A 27,381-nucleotide genomic window follows, 5' to 3' on the forward strand; every position below is an offset into this window, starting at 1 on the left:
TCAATCTGTGAATAAATCAAAAAGAATGAAATCAGAATAAAAATGCATGTCAAATGTGAAAATAATCATTACATCTAACATACCTTTCACTCTTAGTTTGGTGGAACATTCTGCTCTGCCAAATGAGTTGGCCACCACCACTTTGTACTCGCCATTATGTTCTGGCCCAACTCGCATGATGTACATAGAGCAGACGCCATATGCATTTGTGGTGTAGTAGGTGTTGTTGGAGTTGATGCAGTTGCCATTGAGGTACCATGTGACATGAGGTGTGGGGAAGCCACGGACAGTGCAGGTCATGTACAACTGATATCCCTGCGGTGGACTGTGGACTTTCAGTGGACCAAAGTGGAAGGAGGCCTCTCAAAAGTTATTGTAGCTGGAAAGCTTGTGACTAGTGGCACTAGACATAAGAAAACAATTACCAAAAATGTAATTTTGTCATTGTTTGCTAATTTATCATGCCGTCTCAAACCTTTAAGACTTGTTTTTTTCTCAAAAATTGAGAATTGTACTAGTCCTTCCTACAGTACTGCTGCGACCAGATCATTGAGTCAGTGATTCATTCAGAGTTTTGTAAATTAGGTAAACCGAGTAATTGAAAATATCTATAGTAACTTAAAATAATTATTTATTCATAAGGCAGACATTCACTAATATGCACCAAGGAGATTTTGGTAGTTATTGTATGGCTTCAGAAGACTTGGAAAAATCATACATGCGTCATATGAACTAATGGCGCTTTTTCTTTACATCCTTGTTTAATCTTGAAAGCCTCAGTCCACATTTATTGTAATTGCATCAAAATGAGCAACGAGTGCAAATCTTGAAAATTTCTACTTTTGTGTTCCACAGAAAAAAGACAATCATTCAGGTTTGGAATGACATGAGAAATGATGACAATTTTCATTTTTGGTTAAACCGTTCCTTTCAATCAACAAATTATGGTGATATACAGTGATGATAAAAAAAAATTGATTAGACAATTGAATGAAATGAGCACTACTTAGTTTGTTCTCTTCTGCAACCCACCTCTCAGCTCGTTAATACCCCACATTGGTGATTTAGATGGATCAGAAATAGTTTTTTGCATAGACTCTGAGTGGTATTCTCAACTGGATTGGACAGAGGCAGTGCAGTGTAAGTGTTGCAAAACAGAAGGTCGGCTATTGTACTCCAAACATGTGTGTTGGAATCACGTTCATCTACCAAGTAATACAGTCGATCGTCTTTCTCCTGGTCTGGAGATGGAGCCCATGTGATCATGACTTTACCAAAAACAACCTGTTCCAGCTCCACTGGGCCTGGAGGCTTTGGTTCATCTGTAGAGAAAGAAAGGAAGCTTTCATGCTGCAGGGGTTCACAAACTTGTGAGGCAATGAAAGTAATAAATTGGCCCATGAGTAATCAGGTAAAAACTGCACACCAGAGGACCTGGTAGCCAGCAGTGGTCCATATTGGGCACATGTTTCATTTAGTCATTTAAACAGCCTCACAGAAATAAACTAATTAAAATGACTTGGCTGTATACAAATTTACAGGGGCACTGTATTTATGGAATTTACTGGATTGTTTGTTGCTATGAGGTCATTGCTCCCGCTTAGAGCTGCTCCTGGATGCAGCAAGGCCTACTTATTAGTGTGATAAACTGGACAGCATAGTTACATTCACAGTGGCTATGCATTTTGGCTTGCTTTTTTGTTGCTTTTTGCTCTCAACATCTATATGTCTGTCTGTGTGTCTGTCTGTCCGTCTGTCTGTTACTCGAATATCTCTTGAACCGTTAGTCCGATGGATTTCAAACTTGACAGGTGTCTTGCTACAAGTAAGGGCAGTGCCGAGTTTGACATTGTTTGGATTAGTAATGAAGATATTGTTAAATATATCTGTAAAAGAAACACACATTGAAGTTGTGGTTTAAAAATAAACATTCTGACATTAGAGAGGGTTGTGGTTTAAAAATTTTGGTTTACAAATAAACATTCTGTCAGCTAAACATTAAGGCCGTGTGACCACCAATTCATTTTTAGCCAGCTGAAAACACTAGACGCTCTGCCTAAAACGCCTAGCTGTGGGCGCTTGAGAGCGTTTTGGCAGCGCAGCGTTTTTTTCCGTTGAGACGTTTGGTTGCTATGATACAGAATATCCGCAGCACAGTTTACTTGTAACTGATTTCGCAGATAATTTGTTTCATACAAAACATTTATTTTTCATCCATTTTGTTCGGTTAGCTCTGCTGGTTGATGTCGTTGTACAGAAAGAATGTTGTGACAGTTGGTCCGTGTGGTATTAGTCCCGCCCCTCCTCCACTTGATTGGACGGCTGGGTAAAAAGTGATGAGCGTTTTTTCCAAAGTTGAAAATTTTTCAACTCTCGGCGACCAGTAAAAAACCGCTCAGCGTTACGCTCATTGCGTTTAAAAAACGCGGCTCTCCCATTGAAAACAATTGAAAACATATGCCAGGCGCGTGGACATACGGCCTAAGTCAGCTACACTGTTTACTTCTGAAGTAAAAAAGTATGATTCTTTTCGAGAAATGTTGCGATTCTTTTCAAGGTTGTTATTATACATTTATTACAATGTAATTATACTAGTGCTGTCAAACCATTCAAATATTTAATCGCGATTAATCGCATTAATGTCATAGTTGCGATTATTCGCAATTAATCGCACATTTTTATCTATTCTAATGTCTCGATTTCTTTTTGTCCCATTATTTTTTAGCTGCTCTTGTGTGAAGCAAACGCAACATTTTCCAACTTTCTGCTAAGATATATGTGACTTTTTTTGCGACGAAAATGCGGGGATTATGAAATCATGCAAGCCCTGCATATTTTGCGCGGAAATCAGCAATTTATGCGGCGAAATTGCGGAGTATTTGAAAAAATGCGGCCCCCGCATAAATATGCAGACTTTGGCTGATTTTGCATTGAATTCAGCGATCGCATAATCGCGTTTTTCTGGAGGGACTGTGTATTGTTTAGAGTCCTTGACACCATGAGACAAATTGGCATTGCAAATTGAACATGTAGCTCGACATGTCTTGAATTGCCTTATTTTGACTGAAAGTACTGCTAAACAACACTTTTTCTTCTCAAAAGTTACATTTTCACTTTCTCACAGCCTACTGCATTCGAACGGTCCACCTAGTGTAACGAGTGGAAATAAGATGTGTCCCCTTTAAGAGCTGCGCGCTCCCTATTGAACTGTCTGCAGTCTGTATTGTATGTGCCGTGCACTCGAACACCCCAAGTATGCGAGTTATTTCTGTTTGATGCTCAATTTTATCTTATTTTGTTAAGTAACGCTGTGACGTTAGAACGTGTGACAGACAGTTACACGAGTTAGATTGGGGAATAAAGTGCGAGTTGTGAGATGCCAGTTGCCTCCGTGAGTCGGTTTTCTTCCTGACACAACGCGACGCTGGCGAATAACGCGCGCCGATATTCGTCCCGGTGTGTACGAGCCTTAACACTACAGGCTTGTTTGACTTGAACTGGCGCTGTACAGACCGATCGGTTTATGACATCAAAGTACCGCGAGAGCATTTCAAAAGCATAAGGAGCCGTCTGCTCTCTATTCGCTCTGATGATATAGCTACTCTGATGTCATTCACCAATCGGTCTGTGCAGCGCCGGTTCAAGTTGAACAAGCCTAAGGTAACGTTAAACACCTTCCCGTAATCAACGGCAGTGTGACATCGACGTAGCGCGCGTAGTGCAAGCCTAGGGTTCGGTGGAAAAAAATCCTAAGGTTCGGCAGAAACCGAACCCTGTTAAAAAGCCCAATATTCGGCCGAATCCGAAACCGAATCCTGGATTCGGTGCATCCCTAGTTATTATACATTACAGTGTAATTATACGTTTCACACAATGTATTTATACATGTATTACAGTGTTATTATACATCTATTACAATATTATTTTACGTTTATTTTAATGTAATTATACATTTATTACAGTGTTATTATACGTTTATTGCGATGTAATTACGTTTATTACAATGCAATTATACATATATCACAGTTTTATTATACATTACAATGTAATTGTACGTTTAATACAATGTAATTATACATTTATTACAGTGTTATTATACATTTATTACAATGTAATTATATGTTTTTTACAATGCTATTATACATTAGTGTTATTATACATTTATTAGTGTTATTATACATTACTATGTAATTATACGTTTATTACAATGTAATTATACATTGTTTACTGTGTTATTATACATTTATTACAATGTAATTATACGTTTAATACAATGTAATTATACATTACAGTGTTATTATACATTTATTACAATGTAATTATACCCCTTTATTACAATGCAATTATACATTTATTACAGTGTTATTATATATTTATTACAATGTAATTATATGTTTGTTACTAGATATACATTACAGTGTTATTATACGTTTATTACAATTTAATTGTACATTGTTTACTGTGTTATTATACATTTATTACAATGTAAATATGTTTAATACAATGTAATTATACATTTATTACAGTGTTATTATACAGTTATTACAATGTAATTATGTTTATTACAACGTAATTATACATTGCAGTGTTATTTTATGTTTATTACAATGTTATTATACATTTATTACAATGTAATTATTATACATTTCGTACATTTTGTTACATTATTCTTTTTTGAAAAAAGTAGCGATTCTTTTGAAAAAAGTAGCGATTCTTTAAAAAAAAGTGGTGATTCTTTTTGAAAAAGTAGTGACTCTGAATCAGTGGTCAAACGGGCCCACCATAGAGTACATTTATTGCGAAGGATAAATTCGTTCGGGGTTTCTAAACCTATATAACCTATATGCACTGAGTATTTGTCGTATATTGAGAGCCTTCTTACTTTTTCTTTCATTTGTTGGTTTGGTAACATTTCAGTGAAGGATCGAAACTGTTTAAATAACATTGTGAAAGTCTGCTCCAAAATTATTGGAATTAAAATGCTCGACCTTAACTCTCTTTGGGAGAAACGTGTTCTTCAAAAAGTAAAAAAAGCCTGATGAATCAACATCATATTCTGGGTAATGAATTTGTCCTTATGCCATCAGATCGGCGTTACTTGCAGCCCCCCAGAAAAACCAACCGCTGTGGTAGATAATTTATTCCCTCAGGAATCAGTCTGTTAAATATTGAGCTGAGGAAATAATTATGGACTGATCTGGTTTTGGCACTATGGACTTTAGGAGTTACGGATTCGGAACTTGATGTTTTATTTATTTATAAATTTATATATATATAATCTGTATTGGACCCAGACCATATCATGTTACTCTGGTTATGCATTACAGGCTATGGCTGTGGGAATGGTTGTATGTACACTGTTAGACTTTTCTGTTATTTCTACAGTTATTTACTTTAAATCACCCAGTATTATACTGCTATTTCTCTTTACAGTAAATAACTGTGATTCCCATTGCATCATGGGAATTTTCTGTGATGTCAAACACCACATACAGAGACTTACTGTATGTTTTAAATTTGCAGTATACAACTGTATTGAACGTAACGGTCTCTCTGACTGGCACCATTCCATCGTGCTTTTTATTTCCTAATTTTTGCCTTACACCGCGTATCTACGTTATAACAGTCAGAGGCTTTCTATATTGGACACATTGAAGCGACCGGATCATTACTGCAGCGCTTGGATTTGGAGAACCGTACGTCAGAAATATAACAGCGCATTACACTGTCTGGGATTTGTCGTGTCGTGCCGGAGCATCTAATATCACTGGGTTCTGACTGTCTTTTGTTGGACTGCGCCGTTCGTGTCTGGCCCGGGGAACAGACGGAATTCACTTCACCGAGAGAGAGTCCAGAAAGCAAGGTAAAAAACATTCTGTGTGTGTTGACAGGATTGTGCACACTAGTTTAACATTATAGGCCTACTCATCAACATGGCAGTAACAAACTTTACCACGGTAAACTGCGCTAACGTTTAATTTTACAGACTTTGTTAGATTATTGAATTGAATTGTTAGATTAATTATTGAAATAAACTAAAGTGAAATTCTGTCTTGGTTGTTGCCAGAGTTGGCCTATACTGTTGAGAAAATAACCTTGTATGTTGGCTAACAAGTTTTATGGCCAGCGGACACCTTTCTAGTTTTAGCATTGCAAACTATAACATATTATATATTTCGTTTTTTAATGGAATTTGATATTTACTGCAATTTTGTATGTGTTTAAAAAGGCAACTGCAACAAAGCGCCAATTCGCCCCAGTGACGTCTAGCAAGATTCCTGAGGTAAACTTAAACTGTAATTGAAATCATATATTTTTTTAAAACATATTTTGACATAAGTTTGCTAAAATGATTAGCATTATGTGATAAGTGCTTTGGAACCACTTGTGTAGGTAGCATACAATATCTTATAAAATCTCTATAAAATTGGCTAACTTTATATCAAATAGGCTAAGTGACCATTGCATCATGTCTAACATTAGATTTATTACACAGAAAATTAACCAATCAGAAGATGGACCATTTTCTATGCTCAGTCTCACCAGATTATATGTATCCAGGTAAGCATGGCAGTAAAACTCTCACTAATTCATTCATACCAAATCTAGTATTTTAAAAACCCAAGATTATATATATATATATATATTTACATTATTTTGATATTTTATTAGGCAGAAGACTCTACCATTGCAGTCCCACCTGACCAGGAAGGTCCTAGTATCAGCGCACAGGTGGGTTAACTACTGGAAGGAGAACAATCATCACTCAGTGATTTCTTGCATGTGTCTTACTGTGTATTTGTCTCAAACAGGAACCCCTTCACTGCAGACAAGCTGAAATGGGCTAAAACATCGACTTCAGTCTTTCTCTCTATGGATCTCAGGATTTTTGGACAGAATTTAGGATATGTAAGTATTAAAATTTAATCTGGCATAATTTAATTTAGTTAATCTGAAATGTTTGAAAATGCAATTGACAAAAATATATTTACAAATAGGCTATATATTCTTAAGTTTTAGTAAATAATAATAAAAATGTATAAAAAAACTAATATGGATTTTTCTCCTCTCTCTCTCTCTCTGTTTTATATAGTGTTGGAACCGGGATCTCCTCTGAAGGACTGAGTACATTTGTGTTTGTGGACACGCATACAGACCAGAGAACATTCTGATGTTGTCAGTCAAGTTCTGAACAGGAACCAATCTTTGGAGAAGTTCATTTATTCACAAAGGTGGACAAAAACATTGTGTTGGCTTTTTAAAGAATATTTTGATGATGACTTTTACTCCTATGCTGTGGAAAAGATGGAGGAGTAGACAGTCAGACATTGATAATAATAAGAAATCTTTCTTGAGCATCAAAGAGACTTCTTTCAAAAACATTAGGACACTTAAATACTTCTTTTGGCCACCAGTGTACATGAATCCAACAAATCTTTGGAAATAATTATTTTGAAGGTGGGGTTATGTGTCATGTATTGTGAAAAGAACTGTGTTTTACCCTGTGTTGGACATTTCCTTTTTGACTGCTTAATGTATTTATATTCTGCAGTTTTATGAATGTAATGGGTGCTATTTCATTATAATAATTGTATAAGCTAAACAACCAATGCCTCTACAATCATTTTGTCAAATGCTAACGTTTTGTTTAGGATTTTATGTACTTTTTTTAACAATGTGTGCAGTGATGGACAGCACATAATGTGTTCATTTAACATGTTTACACATCTTTGTGCTAACCTTTCTGACATATTTACTTTGTTAAAATGAACACAACCTAAACTCACCCATTAATATACAAAAATGTAACATAATTTTCAGCATTGGCAGACTGTTTATTTTGTGATGTATATGAAATGTTTTAAATAAAAAAACGGTGTTTTGTAATAATTTTGTCTAATTGATTTGAATGTCAGTAGTACTTAAGTAGAATAAAAATAAAAAATAATTCTATATTAAAATTATGAAATCTAATTTATATTTAGTACAAATAAAAATAATTACAGTAGGCTACTGATTAGCTTGATTTTTACAGTAATGCACTGTATTACACAATTACAGTACCATGAAGTTACTGTAAAACTGAAATACGGTATGGTACTGTAACTCTTAATTACAGTAACTTACTGGCAACAGTGCTGCCAGTAAGTTACTGTAAAAAACGCTTGAAAAGTCTAACAGTGTATAGACGGTGTATTGTAGGAACTGAATTGCCCCTTGGGGATTAATAAAGCTATCTGTATCTGTATCTGTGATTCTTTTTGAAAAAAGTAGCGATTCTTTTTAAAAAATGTAGCGATTCTTTTTGAAAAAAGTAGTGTAAAATAGTAATTATACATTTGTTACAGTCTTATTATACGTTTATTACAATGTAATTATACTTTTATTACAACGTAATCATACATTTATTACAGTGTTTTTAATACATTTATTACAACGTAATTATACGTTTAATACAATGTAATTATACATTTATTACAGTGTTATTATACATTTATTACAATGTAATTATACGTTTATTACAATGAAATTATACATTACAGTGTTTTTATACATTTATTACAATGTAATTATATGTTTATTACAATGTAGATATACATTACAGTTTTATTATATGTTTATTACAATGTAATTATACATTGTTTACAGTGTTATTATACATTTATTACAACGTAATTATATGTTTAATACAATGTAATTATACATTTATTATAGTGTTATTATACATTGATTACAATGTAATTATACGTTTATTACAATGCAATTATTACATTTATTACAGTATTATTATACACAGGGACGGATTAAGGCGATGATGTGCCCTGGGCACGGATGTCTCAAAGGCCCCCTTCACCAATTTTTTGGACAACAGTGGGCAGAAATATTAATAATAACAGACGCAGCAACCTCTCTGCATCCCCCAGTGTGGGGCCTCTCGCTCATTACGATTGTTATGCTTTTACCTTTTTCAAACTGGTGCAGCGCTTACTCGCGGTAGGTAGAAAATGCATGATTTGATTTGTTAAACATGAAAAGGACTTATCCGTCTGGCATGGCAGCTCGCTCTAACTTTAACCTAGATAAATGCATATCCAAGTGCGTGTGCGGAGTGTGCAGCACGCACTGCATGGCAGGCGTCGGCGCGAACACTTGCATTTTCCTATCAACAGTGGAAACAACTTGAAATAGGCCTACTCAATCTTTTCTGGTCATAGGCCTATACAGAAAAGAATAATGCATCAGTCGCAAGTAGCTACTTATATTTTTGTAAACTCACAATAACAAGAAAACGTTGTGCTTTTGTAAAATAAAATAAAACAAACAGGGCGCGCTTTCATGGTCTCCGTGGCGTGAACTGGAGCGCGTCTCAAAAATGAACTGAAACACAGTGTATAGCCTCACATACATGATGAATATTTCTATATAAAGCTTGAAATGTCCACTTTTAAACGAAAAAATTTGAATCGAAAGCAAATACCGGCTGATTGGGCTGATATGATATGAAAGGTGCATTTCTCTCTAAAGGCGCATCCACTTTACAGCGGAGATATAGCCTAGATATGTTTGCAGCCGACACTGATTTAAATATATATATATTTTTATTATTAAACAATAAAAATGCCTAGTTTTTTTCCAGACATATATTATCATTAGCCTGCTTTTGCCGGTGCTTTGCGGCAATATTTATGCATGCGCTTGCTTGAGCGCGGAATAGGCTATATGTATAGTACTCCACTCAGTATTTAAGCAGAAATTAATATTGACGTGAGATTAGTCGACTAATTGCTTAAAGGAATGACTACTAGTCGTCGACTAGAAAATCTTTAGTCAATGGCAATTCCAATCAATGCATTTAGGCTAGTTGACATTTATTTAATTAGTAGCCTAATTCTAGTATCCAGGTCTTTACGTTAAATTAGTTGAGTTAATTAGTTAATGAACTAAAATAATAAAACAAATATTAAATTAAGATGCTATATAGCATTGCTTGTTCCACCACAAAAGACACTTTTTAAGGTGACAATCCGTTACACATTTGAAGATTTACTGTATCTTGAAGATTGTTGTATTGTGTTATTATACATTTATTAGTGTTATTTATTAGTATACATTTATTAGTGTTATTATACATTTGTTAGTGTTATTATACATTACAATGTAATTATATGTTAATTACAATGTAGATATACATTACAGTGTTATTATACGTTTATTACAATGTAATTATACGTTTATTACAATGCAATTATACATTTATTACAATGTAATTGTATGTTTATTACAATGTAGCTATACATTACAGTGTTATTATACATTTATTACAATGTAATTATACGTTTAATACAATGTAATTACACTTTACAGCGGAGATATAGCCTAGATATGTTTGCAGCCGACACTGATTTAAATATATATATATTTTTATTATTAAACAATAAAAATGCCTAGTTTTTTTCCAGACATATATTATCATTAGCCTGCTTTTGCCGGTGCTTTGCGGCAATATTTATGCATGCGCTTGCTTGAGCGCGGAATAGGCTATATGTATAGTACTCCACTCAGTATTTAAGCAGAAATTAATATTGACGTGAGATTAGTCGACTAATTGCTTAAAGGAATGACTACTAGTCGTCGACTAGAAAATCTTTAGTCAATGGCAATTCTAATCAATGCATTTAGGCTAGTTGACATTTATTTAATTAGTAGCCTAATTCTAGTATCCAGGTCTTTACGTTAAATTAGTTGAGTTAATTAGTTAATGAACTAAAATAATAAAACAAATATTAAATTAAGATGCTATATAGCATTGCTTGTTCCACCACAAAAGACACTTTTTAAGGTGACAATCCGTTACACATTTGAAGATTTACTGTCTCTTGAAGATTGTTGTATTGTGTTATTATACATTTATTAGTGTTATTTATTAGTATACATTTATTAGTGTTATTATACATTTGTTAGTGTTATTATACATTACAATGTAATTATATGTTAATTACAATGTAGATATACATTACAGTGTTATTATACGTTTATTACAATGTAATTATACGTTTATTACAATGTAATTATACATTTATTACAATGTAATTATATGTTTATTACAATGTAGCTATACATTACAGTGTTATTATACATTTATTACAATGTAATTATACGTTTAATACAATGTAATTATACATTTATACAGTGTTATTATACATTTATTACAATGTAATTATATGTTTTTTACAATGCTATTATACATTTATTACAGTGTTATTATACATTTGTTAGTGTTATACATTACAATGTAATTATATGTTCATTACAATGTAGATATACATTACAGTGTTATTATAGGTTTATTACAATGTAATTATACGTTTATTACAATGTAATTATACATTTATTACAATGTAATTATATGTTTATTACAATGTAGATATACATTACAGTGTTATTATACATTTATTACAATGTAATTATACGTTTAATACAATGTAATTATACATTTATACAGTGTTATTATACATTTATTACAATGTAATTATATGTTTTTTACAATGCTATTATACATTTATTACAGTGTTATTATACATTTGTTAGTGTTATTATACATTACAATGTAATTATATGTTCATTACAATGTAGATATACATTACAGTGTTATTATACGTTTATTACAATGTAATTATACGTTTATTACAATGTAATTATACATTTATTACAATGTAATTATATGTTTATTACAATTTAGATATACATTACAGTGTTATTATACATTTATTACAATGTAATTATACGTTTAATACAATGTAATTATACATTTATACAGTGTTATTATACATTTATTACAATGTAATTATATGTTTTTTACAATGCTATTATACATTTATTACAGTGTTATTATACATTTGTTAGTGTTATTATACATTACAATGTAATTATATGTTCATTACAATGTAGATATACATTACAGTGTTATTATACGTTTATTACAATGTAATTATACATTGTTTACTGTGTTATTATACATTTATTACAATGTAATTATACGTTTAATACAATGTAATACGTTTATTACAAGTTTTTTGAAAAAGTAGCAATTCTTTTTGAAAAATGTAGCGATTCTTTTTTGAAAAAGTAGCGATTCTTTTTGAAAAAATAGCGATTATTTTTTAAAAAGTAGTGTAAAAAATGTATTCTACATTTGTTAGTCTTATTATAAGTTTATTACAATGTAATTATACATTTTTACAGTGTTATTATACATTTGTTACATTATTATTTTGTTACATTCTTTTTGAAAAAAGTAGCGATTCTTTTTGAAAAAGTATCGATTAAAAAAAAAAGTATCGATTCACTTTTGAAAAAGTAGCGATTTATTTTTGAAAAAGTATCGATTCACTACTTTCGAAAAAGTATCGATTCACTACTTTCGAAAAGTAGCGATTCACTTTTTTTTTTAAAAAGCGATTCATTTTTTTTAAAGTACCGATTTAACTGAATCTGTAAGTCAGATACTCTGTTTAATTCTGAATATTATATTTTATTCTGGTGCGCTTAACGTTACGTTTTCTCAGAGTTTAGGCTCCTGTGTAATAGTAGCCTAGGCTATTAAGCAACTCAAACCTACCAAACCAACAATTACTAAAAACACACAAAAACTGATTTTCCACGGGCATTGCACTAGTAATATATAAATGTCACTTAAAGGATAATTCCGGTATTTAACACTTTGAGTCTATTTTGTAGTTTGTTTTGGATGAACTAGAATGGTGGACTTAGAAATTTTGACGATGGGTCCTGTCTCGACTTTTTGACTATTTTAGAATCGCCTCTGAGTGCTTCAGAGTGGATGTCTATGGGCATGCTCAAACATGTCCTTAAAACAACCCTTAACGTTCGTTTTCAAAACTGTGCAACTCACCGAGTGGTTAGTGGTGTTCGTTGATGTTCCAAAACAAGTAGCGTAGCGAAATACAGTTTCTGTCGTGTTTTATTTGCCATTTTTTAAAATCGCATATATGTCTGCTGGAGGTCTCAGTGCTCGTTGATATTACTGCGCTACCGGAAACGGAAAGGGGTCTGTTTACATTTGGTTGTAGTCTTTTCGCTCGGTTCTCCGTCTCTCAGAAGGCTAGCGTGAGCTGAGCAACTGCGGCAAAGTGGTTGTCGCCATCAAGTGGTCGGGAGTGTGCTAACGCTTCAGACTCAAATATCGAGCGGAAGTTTATATGCGGTTGTGAGGTATCTGAAAAAATAGTTCCACTATAGCAAATAACACGGATTGAAAGCATACATTGCGCAGATATATTTGTTTCTAATCATCAACAAACACCACCAACCACTTGGTGAGTTGCACAGTTTTGAAAACGAACGTTAAGGGTTGTTTTAAGGACATGTTTGAGCATGCCCATAGACATCCACTCTGAAGCGGTCAGAGGCGATTCTAAAATAGTCAAAAAGTCGAGACAGGACCCATCGTCAAAATTTCTAAGTCCACCACTCTAGTTCATCCAAAACAAACTACAAAATAGACTCAAAGTGTTAAATACCGGAATTATCCTTTAAGGGCAAACAAAGTTTTGAATGTGGATTGTGCATGCATACATACAAGGGGGGTTGTTGATATGGCACAATGATTTAAATGGCTGTAAGGGATTTCTCCAATAGAGCATTGCATATGACATACTTAAATCAGTCTCCCCTACATTCTCAAACTACTTGTGAATATCTGAATATCTTGCAATAATGTTCACATATATTGTATTGTACTTAACCAATATCCATAAATATATTATATATACCTTTGCCCCCTATTTTCATATATCTTTTTTTATTTAAATCAAAATTGAACTTAGAGCTGGCAAGTTTGTTTAATAGCTTCGAGGTCTTTTTTTTCTTGATCTTGGGGACATTTTTAGAGGTGTCTGACCCATTCGCTTGCTAATGCAGTAATGTTTTACCTTATATTCAGATAACTGACTTACCTGCCACTTTGACTTCTATGTCAAGCTGGACTGTCCACTAGAGTTCTTTGCCATGATGATATAAACACCTGAGTCTGAATACTTTGACGAGGGCATGACAAGTGTGGATGAGTCCTCAACATTGATGATGTTGACCCAGGGGGTCACAGGTTCATCATTTTTCAGCCATGTGATGTCAGGTTGTGGAGATCTCTAAACATAAACACAGTGTGAAAGGAAATGATAGACTGAATATTGTGACCGATTATAGACATTGAGCTGAACTGACCCTTGCAGTATGCATCCCCTGGCTAACAGGCTAAAAGTGGTAAAAAAAATTAATGGATAATATTTGTATGAGGGCTGGAATGAAGTTTGACATTGCAAATCATTTTATCAGCTGTTAAATTGATTAAATTAGGTAGAAACTGCAAACATTGATCACATTTATAATTTTTTATTGGAGCTAATGTACATATTCTTACTATTTTAAAATGAATGGCTCTCTGTTAGACATGTTAATTTGGGAACGAGGGCTGACACAGCATACACAATAAATCTAAGTACCTCGCTCATAATCGACTTTGATTCTGATATAATTTCCTGCTCTCACAACCATGAAGTCTACAGGATCTTTGAAGCGGGGCCTGACTGAAAGTAAATGGTTGGAAAGTAGATAGAAGGACGAAATGTTCAATTCAGTACATTTATAGTCTCTTTTAAGAAACTATTATAATCAGAACTTACTGTTGGGGTTTTTAGCACAGACCACATAGCTGGGTTCTCTAGCCCCAGAAATGGCTGATACTCTGAACTCATACTCTGACCCCCCAGACACATCCTTCACTGCATACTTCAGAGCTGTGCGAAGTAATTACTTTAATTGTCAGAGTAACACGTCAAGTAAAGCCAGGGATTGATAACAACATGTTTGGAGATTCATAATTATGTTGGTGGAGTCAAGACACACTATTGTACCATTGTGCTGATTAGGACACGTTTGAATCTTGGCTTTATCGTGTGGAGATTATTTTTAGGGGAAATTGTCAGTTTTTATAAAAATGGCATGTGGATGTTTCAAAGAGGGTTCTTTAGTTGTAGGTGAGATTGTGTTAATTCCTTTAGGAGAATTGGGATAAGCTTTGATATCAGTGTAGCCTATTCCTGGAATAATTGATAAGTCTGTATACTGCATTTGTGAGGTGTAGACGTGATGAGATAATCAGAACAGGAAGTAATTGTGCTTTAATTAAAAGAAATATTTCATAAACGTTTATTAGTAAAATATATTTTCAGCTGACAAGACGTTGGTTTATGCAGTTTGGTTTCTGTTGTGATCAAGCCGCTGGATATGATGTAAAGGAAATAGAAAGGCGGTAAGCTCTTGAAACTGATTGGAGGCTTCTATGACAATGCATAAGAGATCCCTCAGGTAAAATGCTAGGCTATTTAGACCCCTACCAGGGGCTATTATAGGATTTCAGTCGGGGGTCTGAGCCTTCTACCTAAACATGAGCTCTTGTGGCTCAGAGGAATATTTCTTGCTTTACGATTTGCAAATTTGAATCTTGCTCCATTGACTTCTATTTTGAATGCAAAAAATAAATGAAGAGTGTATCAATAAGAGCGACATTGGTTTGATTTCATTTTCACTGCATGGTGAGTGTTCAGATGAGAGATGGAGTGCATGTCTGAGAGCTTTGTGCAATGGGCTCTCTGTGCACAGGCGTAACTATCGGTAAGCAGGGTACGCGGTTGCTTACGGGCCCGGACCAATCAGGGGCCCGTGCGTGACTGGAAGATATTGATTGACAGCCGGGCCCCCAAACGCATTTTACTACTTTTAGTCTGATCGCATTTTACTTTATCGCAAATTTATTTGAATAAATAATGACAACAACATAGTGTACTGATCATTAGATACAAGTATGAAAAGACCAATGATGGATTTTGGTGTAATTTGTTTCGAATTGGGACTGGGGAATCCCCGGGTTGGTAAGTGAACATGCGTATTGCGTGCAAAACAGTAAAAACGATGAACTTGAGACAGACAATATCGACAGGCAACTCCTGATTTTGTCAGTCATCTCATCTCTTATATGCTGTGTCTCTATGATCATATTAGCCGCTTTCCGACCAAGTAGTTACAGGAATTTAGTTATAGGAACTGTCCACTTCTAAACAGTTCTAAGAACTACTCTCCCCCAAACTTGGTTTTGCTGTTTGCGTTCGCACTGGCCAAGTGGCCATAGGAACTGGTAAGCACGGCGGCGGCGGCGGCGCCACATACAACAACAACAAACCAGCAGGGAGGAGGCTATCGGAATGTTCCTGTTCTGCCTTGCCGGGAGCTTAATAACGAGTACGAACGGCGGCGTTTAAAGACTATGCTTGAGTTCTGTACAGAGAAACAAAGAAGACGAAGGCTCCAGCGTAATATGATCTTGAGTAATATAATGGAAGAAGATAGAAGAGCAGAGCGCAGGAGACAAACAAAACGACGGGTAAGTTTAGCAAGCATAGCAATTAGCTGGTTGAATGCGTTATGTTATGAGTTAGCATTGCATACATAGGCGAATTGCAACAGACAGTGAATAAAATGTGTTGACACTGGGCGTGACTTATAAGTTGAACCAATCAACGTAGACCTAGGGAAAGGGAACTAAAAAAGTCCTCGCTCTAGACTAGGTACTGAAAGAGTTATAGGAACTACGGTCTGAGGAACTAAAAAATCCCCAACTTAGTCCGGTCGGAACACGCGAAAAAAAGGTTATAGGAACGTTAGGTTCTAGGAACTGCAAAAGTCCCTCCGGTCGGAAAGCGGCTATTGTCCTATTCATGGTAGCCAACTCGTGGACATTGCGTCATCACGTGCTGTAGGGGGGCCCGCCTTGATAATCCTGCATAAGGGCCCGGTGTTGGCTCGTTACGCCACTGTCTCTGTGCCATATATTTTTCCATACTGGATACTTACTTAATGTAAAGTTGTTTTAAATGTAAAGTCTTTTTAGTGTCTATAATGAGGATTCAGAGTGAAATAACCTCAGATAGCTTACTGCAGCTGCTGTTTTCAGCAAATGTGAAGAGAAATCATAATAATCACTGATTTGTATGTAAGATTTCATGTCAACAGTCACCAATGTAATGATGACAAGATGCAGTTTGGTGTGCTGAAGTGTTTCGGTTGGAAAATACTCAAGAAACACATTACGAAATATTGCATATTTATGAGACCCAGAAGAATATGTAAATGATTAGAACAGTCCAACCTCACGATTCTAAACACTGTAAAGTTTTTGTCATTTAAAAGTTATCCATGTCTTGGAAAACTTCTGAATGAACTAGTTTTATTTAAATCATAAACATTATTATATTACTTATATTGTGGTTTTATCTAAACTGAGGCCATTTAATCATAAAACTATTGTTTTCTAATTACATAGTTTAAAGGTATGGAAAAATCATTTCCATTTACTTTGGAATCTGAATCTGTCCACAAATTAATATCCTCTTTCTGGGATTCAAACCCTATAATTCTTGTTTAATTGTAACTTAAAGATAGATAGTAATTACAATCAAGGTTTCTGGTTCACTTGCTATACATTCATTGGGTTTATTAGCTGGAAAGTTCATGGCATTTGTCACTTTATCTATGTCCACTCTTGATTTTATTCTTTTTCTTCAACAACTATATAAAGCTGAATTATAGGGTTTGGCAAGTGACAATTAACAATTATAAAGCATATAACTCTTGTGTAACTGTAGTTGAACCAAAAACCCTTTCATTTTGAAAGTGAAGCTCCAAAATGATATTGCATTGCTTGCTGCTTGCAGGTTTTGCAACACTTTCAAACTGATATGTCTAGTGAGCAGCGCTAAAAGCGTGTTCAGTTTTATCCAAAACAGATGAACATGAATCTGGTAACACTATTGTGTTGGTTGTTGTACGTATCGCAGGCAGTTCGGACATGAAATGTCTAAATGGCGCTAAAAGGTTCATGCTCTATCATGTTTAATAATAACGTATACCTCCACCATTCAATCCGACACTAAATTTAACCAATAGCAAATTTAAGATTAAAATGCATTTGCTGATGCAACCATGTGATTTTAGCTTGCTTCTACAAGTCTTGTATCAAGTGTTGTGAGTTATGACTTGTGTTTCACAGGTAGGCCTATTGTTTAATAGTATTGTGCAAGGAACTGCACTGAAGTCTTTATAATCGATAATCTGCCCATATGATCATAATTTGTGTGAATAAAATAAAAGTTGTTGGTGTTTTTCTGTCACTAGTGTTCATTTTATCTGAAAACTGCAGTGGATTGTATGTATCGGCATGTTTTGCAGAGTCACTCTTTTGATGAACCAGTGTTGGGAAAAAAGGTACCTTGAATAGGTTCATTAACTGGGTTCAGAGTCACCCACTGGTTTGTATCTTTCTTGCGTTTTTCCAGCTGGTAGCCCAGTATTTTGGTTCCTCCATCTTTCTCTGGTGAAGTCCATGTTAGGTTGATACAGTTTTTGAACGCACTGACTACCATAGGAGGGGCAGGTTGACCAGGGAGAACTGCAACATGGAAGTTTTGATTACTTGCAGCATATAGTTAGAGGTCCAGTTTCATTTATGTATTTTTTAATTAGTTTATTTATAATATGTTATTTATGTTTCTTAATGATCAGCGCTCATGCAGTCTCTCACTCAGAGTTCCAGCCATGATGCTTTCCGCCTCCAGAGGATCACTGATACCCAGCGAGTTCCCAGAGTAGATTCGGTATATGTATTTCTTGCCATGGGACACATTTCTGTCTCGAAAAGACAGGCGGTTGGCTGAACTACGCCACACCTTCTTCCACATACTCTGCCCTACCTGCTGACGCTCAACAAAGTAGTTTGTCACTTCAGAGCCACTGGTGTCACTTGGTGGATTCCATTTAAGTTCAATGACAGAAGATGAGCTGTCAATCACTTCTACTGGCCCTTGTGGTGGACCTGGTTTGTCTGCAGAGTTATTTTTAAATACTTAATGTGTCAGTTTAATGTGAATGCATGAGTCTGTATGTAAAAGGCGGAAGGCTTATAAATATTTATTTCAGAATATTTTCAATATAAAATACAGTTGAGTAGAAACATACCGACCACAATATGCCTAGAGAAGGCCTCTGCGGTACCAAAAGGGTTTTTAAGATGGATCTTAATTTCCCCAGAGTCAGATTGCAGGAATTCTTTTATCTGAAGACGGCTCTGATTTAGTTCCTTTACTACTTTTATCCTGCTTTCATCAAAAAGCTCTGTGTCATCCTTAAACCAGTTGATCTCTGACGAGTCTTGAGGTTGGAATGGCATTTTAAAGGAAGCAGCATAGGCAACTTTAACCACCCCATTTTTGGAAAACTTGTGCAGGTCATCAGGGACAAATTTAGGAAGATCACACTGATTCAACATAATTACTCTTAGATTTAATTTATTAACATTCTCCCCTGGTTTCACAGACAAGGCTTAAGCCCAGTCCCAGACTAAAATGCATGTTTGCGCCGTTTTAACTGAAAGCAACTTGCTCTATCTTAAAATATGTCAGTGCCATTGTTTTGTCTCAAGATACACACCAGTAATGTGTTTTTTTTTTCTAAGGTATGTTTATAAAAGCTACTTAAATGTCTTAATTGAACTAAGGGTTAATCCTGGCTTAATCTAAGCCCTGTCTGTGAAACCGGAGCTATGAGTCAGTTTTCTCAATATAATAAACATTTACTTATTGATGTTTATTCTAGTAATATACCATTGTGAAAAAAAAAGAAATAGCTATACCTCCAGCTGTTGCCATGGCGTCAGTCTTGCACTCAATCACTTCAGCCTGATTCTGTCTTGAGGATAAATCTTTGCAGCTTTGTATTACTAACTCTTGTTTATCTTCAACTTAGAGTACAACTTAGAGTAGCAAACAGACAGAACACTTTTGAACACATAAATTGATAATTTATAGTATCATTAATTTACCTTCTCCCCATCCCTGTTGGCTTTGTTGGTGCTCAAGTTAGAAAAAAGTTCTGCTGGTTCACATCTGACAATACATTTGACTCGTCTCCACTGGTGAAGTGAGTTGAGACTTGTAGAAGTTAACAGAACCTTGTAGTAAATAATGCCAGTGCAGAGTATAAGGAAGATGTGGGCAGATTGTTTGGTGTAGGTGACAACTGGCAGGGATTTTAGCAAGCGCACCGATTTAGAGAGAACTGAAACAGTTGAGGAAAGAAGGTAGGCATGGATCAGAAATTTAGTGTCTTGAGCTTAGAATTGGGAGGAGAAATGCAATATTATGAAGGTGGAAGAATGCACGTTTATCAATGATGTTAATGTGGGTTTGAGATGTTTATCTTGTATCAACAGTAGTTATGGTGTTCATTAACACAGCATGCTGTAGCTGTACCTTTTTAGCTTAAAACATAATGCTAAATTACATATTTCCTGATACCAGTATGTCATATCAGATCAAGCCAAGTAATTATGACTTATTTATATGTTATATGATCAGAACTTTTCCAGGGACTGAAAGGTGATGCATTTTTAAAAGATAAGGTGGTTACACTTTATTTTAAGGTGCCGTTGTTGCAGCATGTATCTAATCTACAATTTGGGTTAGGGATCTGGGTACACTTGATTTTACACAGATTTTACCTTACCATGAAAGTACTGGTAAGGATATGTTTACACGACAACGATGTACTAAAAATGACAACGTTGTCAAAGCGATTACCGTTCACACGGATCTGAAAATACGACTAAAAATGCTGTATTATGCATGCCAGGCCAGTAGTTGGCGATATCACTTTGTAAAGAGAAACACCTATAGACAGAGCATGTAATACTCAGGCACATAACGCCACCGTTTTTCACAAATTCGCGTTTTTGTTGTTTACATGGAGACGGTAAAGATATCATTTTCAAAACCTTGCACTTTGAAACCCGTTTTCAAAAGCTTGCGTTGTCAGGCCGCCAAAATGCCATGGTCGTGTACGTGTAACTAAACGGCCACAACGTGTCATGTAAGAAGTAGGTTCAGGGTTATACCTAGTTAAAACCCAGTTATTGTAATTGCTATATGCGGAACAGGACTGTAAAATAAAGTGCTTGTAGTTGCTTGTAATTATGCATAATCATTTTACTATAGTAAGTACATGTAAGATGTTTAACAAGGACACTGTGTTACCGCAAACAAAATATTGTATAATAATGGTTGTAAAGTTTATACATAATTATCCAATAACCAGAAAATGAAAAAAACAAAACAAAAAACAAGAACTACACAAAAGCTCTGTCTATAAGAAAAAAACGAATAAGACAACATGAAAAATATGAAAGATTGCAGGTTTACTAACCCGAACCAAATGGAAACGTATTAATACTGTTGCATAGATCAATTATATTTGAGTTATAAATCACTTGCCTAAACTGCCTAAATTACATCCCTTCCCCAGTAAGGCCCATTAATCTTGTCAGTCGAATGTGTAGTGAATAATTGCTTCAAAGTGTTGGCATCAGTCTGTTCATGTGCTGATCATTCATACAGTGCCACACTGTGGCTAAGTGTGAATAAAGCACTGAAATAATGTCAGAGCCACACTTGCTTATATGAGTTAAAGTTAATGTGTTAATGAGGACAATAATGACTTTTGTTGTTGAACAATTATAATTTCTCAAGTACAATTTTAAGTACACCATCAAATTGTATATCAATTGAGTCTCCAGACAGCAGGCCTTCATCCGAACCTGTAGTCACACCTCCACTTTTTGACAATTTCTCACCTGAAAATCCTGACAGCCAGAGATAATTTAATGATCAGAGATTTAAGAGTTTATGCACACCTTGTTGTTAATTCTGTTTTTGGACACTTATGTCACACTTGACAATGTATGAATGTCTGTAGTATGAATATCAATTCAAATGTGGTGTCTTTGTGGCAAAAGATACAATTTCCCTTATTGAAATGACTTGTGTGGTTCTCCTACCTTTCCCTTTGTCTTTTCCACTAGTGTCTGGTACACTCCTTGCCAGTCCAGTGTCGTCAGAGTCTTCTCTCCTGACCTCTTTCTCTGCATTAGAATCATCTCCAGAAGAAGATGGCGAAGCACCGCTGTCCACTGCACCTGCTACTTCTTTCTCAGCACTGACTGTTTTGACAGCCACAATTCTTTCATCTCTTTCCTTCTTTAGCTTGACCTGCTGTTCTGCACCGATCTTTGCCAAGTCAACTCCTGCCCCTTCGGCTTGGGTTGTTTTTCAGGGTTTCTTTTTGCCCTTAGAATCTAGATTATTATCGGCTGGGTCATGACACTAGACAAATGACGAATAGGACATAGCACAACAAAACAAAACAAGAAAGCATACAAGAATATAAAATAAGATATATTGTGCACACTATAGAAGTCTTTTCAGAGACATTGCTGTAATGTGGACTGTAACAGTTTTTGGGAAACTAAGTTACAAGCTACATTTAATTTACAGTAGTTCAGCTACAGTAAAGCTTACCTTTTAAAGAAGTAGCTTACAATTTTTTATATATCTTTTAGATGCCACGGGCCCCCACATATCATCATAAGACTCCCATCCTAAAAGGCTAATATATTATACAATATTTTCCTGCATAAAGACCCATTGTGAAAAATGAATATTATAAATGTTTAAAATATAAGTATTATGTTACGTTATTGCATTTTTCTACTCACTACAACACTGTACTATTAGATTTGTATTGATTAATTTTATTTATTAATGTATTTTAATTCAATTATTAATTTATTTATTATTTAAGTCTTATTTACATTCTTATATCTTACATATTCTTACATATCTTACATTTGTTACACTTTGTTTCTATAAACTTGTCCACAGACGCTAACATTCCTTTTGCGGGTCCCTGGTTCCCCGGACCACAGTTTGAAAAACCTGTTTTAAGGTACAATATGGGTTATATAATTATCAAATTACATACGTTATTTTAAAAATCAGAATCATGTATATCTGGAACAGAAAAAAAGATCTTTGCTATAAAAATAATGAGTCTTATATTAACATCAAGTTCTAAAACACCCAAATTTTAAACACTGATTAAAAAACAGTGTGAAAAAGTAGCAGTATATATAACCAAATATTTATGTTTCTAAAAAACTAAATTAAATTACATGCTTTTAGTAACACGATATGTGACGCATATGAATCAACTGATTGACTAAAATGAATTAGTTGATAGTTTGTGTGGTTTGTGTCTTCTCTTAACTCGTTGTAAGTACAATATGACATAAAACCTTAATGTTTGGAACATAGTTTACTGCTATACAAGTGTTTCAGAACCGGTGGGTCGCGGAGTGTGTAGTCAAAGAAACAACAACGAAAAACTTGATTCTAAATGGTTATCTAATGGGAGACTTATTTTAAAATATGTGTGTGAAGGCTGTCGACTCTTCTATGAAACGCAGTTTATGTAAAGCGTACCTGACTAAAGCGTAAGTATCTGTGGTCAGATGAGAAGTCAGGCTATATGTCAGTGTCATTATTGTAACTTGTTACTAAATAAAAAGTCTCTCACCTCAGAAAAACAAACTATTTAATAGCCACCTATACTGTTTATTCATCAGTATTAGTCGTATTCTTACAATTTATGTGTGTTAAGTAATGTGGGCTGGTATTTGTGTGTGTGTATCAACCACTTTTTTCTTAAACATTTGGGTCGCAGCTGAATGACAATGGGAAATTGTGGATCCCTTGTCCAAACCAGATGAAAACCACTGAGCTATACCATCTTGAAAACATTTGAACTGCTTTAATGCTACTAAAAATGTAGTTCAGTTAGCAATGTTGATGTATATAACCAGTTACTCTCCAACACTGATGCGTAGACCGCATAAATGCCTTCAACCTGCATACTGTCCTTCCCCACCAGCCTATGGATCAGTTTGTCTTCGGACACAGTGATGTCATATTTCTCTCCCTGTTCTAATCGGTTGTTCTCAGGGTTCGAATTACAAAGTGGCTTTCGGGGGAGCCCTATTTTCCAATCCTCCCGGACCCTGACTGACTTTAACGCTTTTGGTGCATGTTCGGGCATTTAAAACAATAGCTTTACAGTAAACCTATTGTTTACTTAGTAAACCGTTTACTTCAAAACGCAAGCGTCAGTCAGTGTTGTCAATGTTAGGGCAAACAGCTCTGTCCACGGTTCTGAATCAACCGCGCTTAGGCCTACATCATGCAAATCATGATAAAAACAGAATAACTCACATAGCAAGTCGCAGCGGTGGTTTCTGGCGCCCAAGTCTCGCTATCCTCGGTGCTGTCACTAGCAGCAACTTTTAGCGGCGGCGGCGGTAACACCGGCAAGCTAGTTGTAGCTGGTGTGCTGTCATCACTCCTCTTTGTTTGTTTTGTAAATCCAAATTGACTGAGGTTTGGCTGCTTTCTTTTTGACATTCTTATTAGTATCCACAGAGTGTTCCAAAAAACGAATAAGTATGTTTTGAACTTGAAGCTAAGCTAACATTCAAATACCAACTCAGTGAGAGTTCAAGTGGTGACGTAAACGTAGTAATTTCAGTGCAGCGCCGCCACGCATGGATGGTCACAGCAGGAGACACAGCATTGCATTTATTAGTGGAGACAGATGTTCGGAAATAGTAATGAGCGAATAAACACGGACACATTTTTAATATCATCATTTATTTCAGGAACCTTAATGTCCAGAAAATCAAAATCTATATGCGACACAAAAAATGGACAGTGTTTTAGAGCTCCCCCTAAATGTCTCAAAGTAGGCTTTCAGGGGAGCCCAGGTCCTTTTCAGGGGAGCCGAGCTCCCCTTAGCTCCCCCGTAATTCGAACACTGGTTGTTCTTTCAAACCCACATGATTTTAGATAAAGGTTTGGAGAGGACACACTCAAAAATGGCATCCTCCCTCTCCATGGCTTTCACATCCTCTAACTTGACCAGAAAATCCACCATTGGAACTATGAGAAAGTACTTTTGGATACTTAGTAATCTCTTAATTAAAAAGTTCTGCATCATAAAAACGGTGGTTGAATGTAACTGTGGAGAACACATTGATGTCCTCTATGTCCAACTGGTAAAGGCCAGCATCATCTGGGACAACTGGGTCCCTAATTGTGAAGATGTATTTCTTGCCTATCGTTGATTCAGACTGTGTTTCATTTCTATATCGAGATCATGAGAAAATGGAATCATCTCACCATCCTGAGGGAGAAAACAAAAGCTCACAGAGATGTTCAGCATCACCTGCCTTGTACTGAAATCTTGTGGAGATATGAGCTCAGATGTGTTATAATAACCATTCAATTTACCTTGTAGATGAAAATCCTACTGCTGGGATCCAGAAGGTTAAGATCAAAAAGTTCAAAAGAAGCAGTTCCATCAGGATTCACATCAATGTGTTTGAGGTTGGAAATGCTTTTGATGAACTGTGAGTAGAAATATCATTACAACATAATTTTGCATAAAAATGTATATGCCCCCCAAAAATTGAGAGTGCACCTCTGCTTGCTCTTGTTCTCTCTCCCTTTTCATCTCATTCAGTTTCTTCAACATCCAGCGGAAGTCAGTCACCCCATATTCTGCACAGATGCGCTCATAATCTTTCTTATCGGAGCTCAGCAAAATCTCCCAGAACTTTGGGTCAATTTCACCATCTTTCCTTACTTCGGTTTTCGGGCAAACCTTACTGCAGGGTTAAAAGGTATTTCACAGTTGATTAAAGGAAAGGTAGCTATAGGATATGGGATATATTTTAGGAAAGGGTTGAGAAGGATATCAAACTTTTAAACCTAATTATTACTATATCTTTTTTTTCAACCACTGAACTTTATTAAAGCTTTGGGGGACCATGTCTACCTACCTCTCCAAAGCAGTTCATATGTTAGAAAGATGCAGTATTGGTAATGCACTAGTCACAGAAATCGCCTAAAATAACTTTCTCTATAATAACGCTATAAGATTTACAACAACTTTTCCCTTTCAGGACAGCCTTGAGCTCTTTTGGATCAGTTGCAGCTGAAAAATGCATGAGCTAAAAATCAAATCACTGATTTATGTTATAACGTTTCTTACAGTACATAAGGTATCACACATGTTATTAATACTCACTGGACTCCTGGTTTGCTTTGTCTTTCTTGAAACCCACTAAACAGTAAAGTACACACACACATTACAAATGTTTGGGGTAATGAATTGCTGTGTTGAGAATGGAAAGTTCCTAATTTTCAAACCTTCAATGATGTTCAGGATAACAGTGACCATAGCCTTTCCAAATTCTTTAGTAGCAAAACATTTATAGGTGTCTGCTTGGTCTGGAGAAATATTTGGCATCTAGAAAAAGAACATGGAGTAGAGTCTAAGGAATGCACATTTTGGAATATACGTTTACCTTGTGAGATTAAATGAAAATTCAACTTACCTCAATAGAATTTAGGTCAAATTTGGTTTGATATTTTCTTGGATCTGAAACATCACCATTGTTTCTTGCCCATGTTACAGTAGGGGTGGGATCACCTACTACAATGGCTTTGAAAATAGCCAATTTACCTGCAAGTTTAAAAACATATCTCAATTTGTTTGCTGAAAATGTATATGGCAGATATTGGTATATGCAAATAATTTGATTAATAAGTTGAAATTGTTTTATATTAATAAAAAATAAATTTAGTGTGTGTGTGTTTAATAACAGTTGTAAGTGAGGAAAAGAGCATACAGTACCTTCTTATATGGTGAGAGCAATAGGTTTGCGGATAAAATCTCGATGGCCTTTTCCCTCAGGGAGTTCTTCTATGAACTGTGTGATCATGACTCCCGGGACTTTAGATTTCAGAGTGTGTGGATAGTAATAAATAGTGAATTCTGTATATGTGTATATTCATACATATACATATATACATGAACAAAATTATAAACGCAACACTTTTGTTTTTGCCCCCATTTTTCATGAGCTGAACTCAGAGACTGAGACTTTTTCTATGTACACAAAAGGCCTTTTAGAGTGGCCTTTTATTGTGGCCAGCCTAAGGCACACCTTTGCAATAATCATGCTGTCTAATCAGCATCTTGATATGCCACACCTGTGAGGTGGTTGGATTATCTCAGCAAAGGAGAAGTGCTCACTAACACAGATTTAGACAGATTTGTGAACAATATTTGAGAGAAATAGGCCTTTTGTGTTCATAGAAACAGTCTTAGATCTTTGAGTTCAGCTCATGAAAAATGGGGGCAAAAACAAAAGTGTTACGTTTATTTTTAGAATTTTAGATTTAAATAAGATTTAAGTATCAATCTGAGATGGTTTTATTAAAATGAAAAAAGAGGAAAAGAATGAAAACATTTACATTGCCCTGTTGCGGTCTGATCAGATAGTTTTGATTTTTTCCACAT

General features: G+C 35.2%; 1 pseudogene; it reads right to left on the reverse strand.

Annotated features, from left to right (window-relative positions):
* On the reverse strand, positions 1-27,381 carry LOC130104036 (immunoglobulin-like and fibronectin type III domain-containing protein 1; annotated as a pseudogene).

This window comes from Rhinichthys klamathensis, unplaced genomic scaffold (assembly GCF_029890125.1).
Source record: "Rhinichthys klamathensis goyatoka isolate OS25496 unplaced genomic scaffold, OSU_Roscu_1.1 h1tg000303l_1, whole genome shotgun sequence".
NCBI classification, from domain to species: Eukaryota; Metazoa; Chordata; class Actinopteri; order Cypriniformes; family Leuciscidae; genus Rhinichthys; species Rhinichthys klamathensis.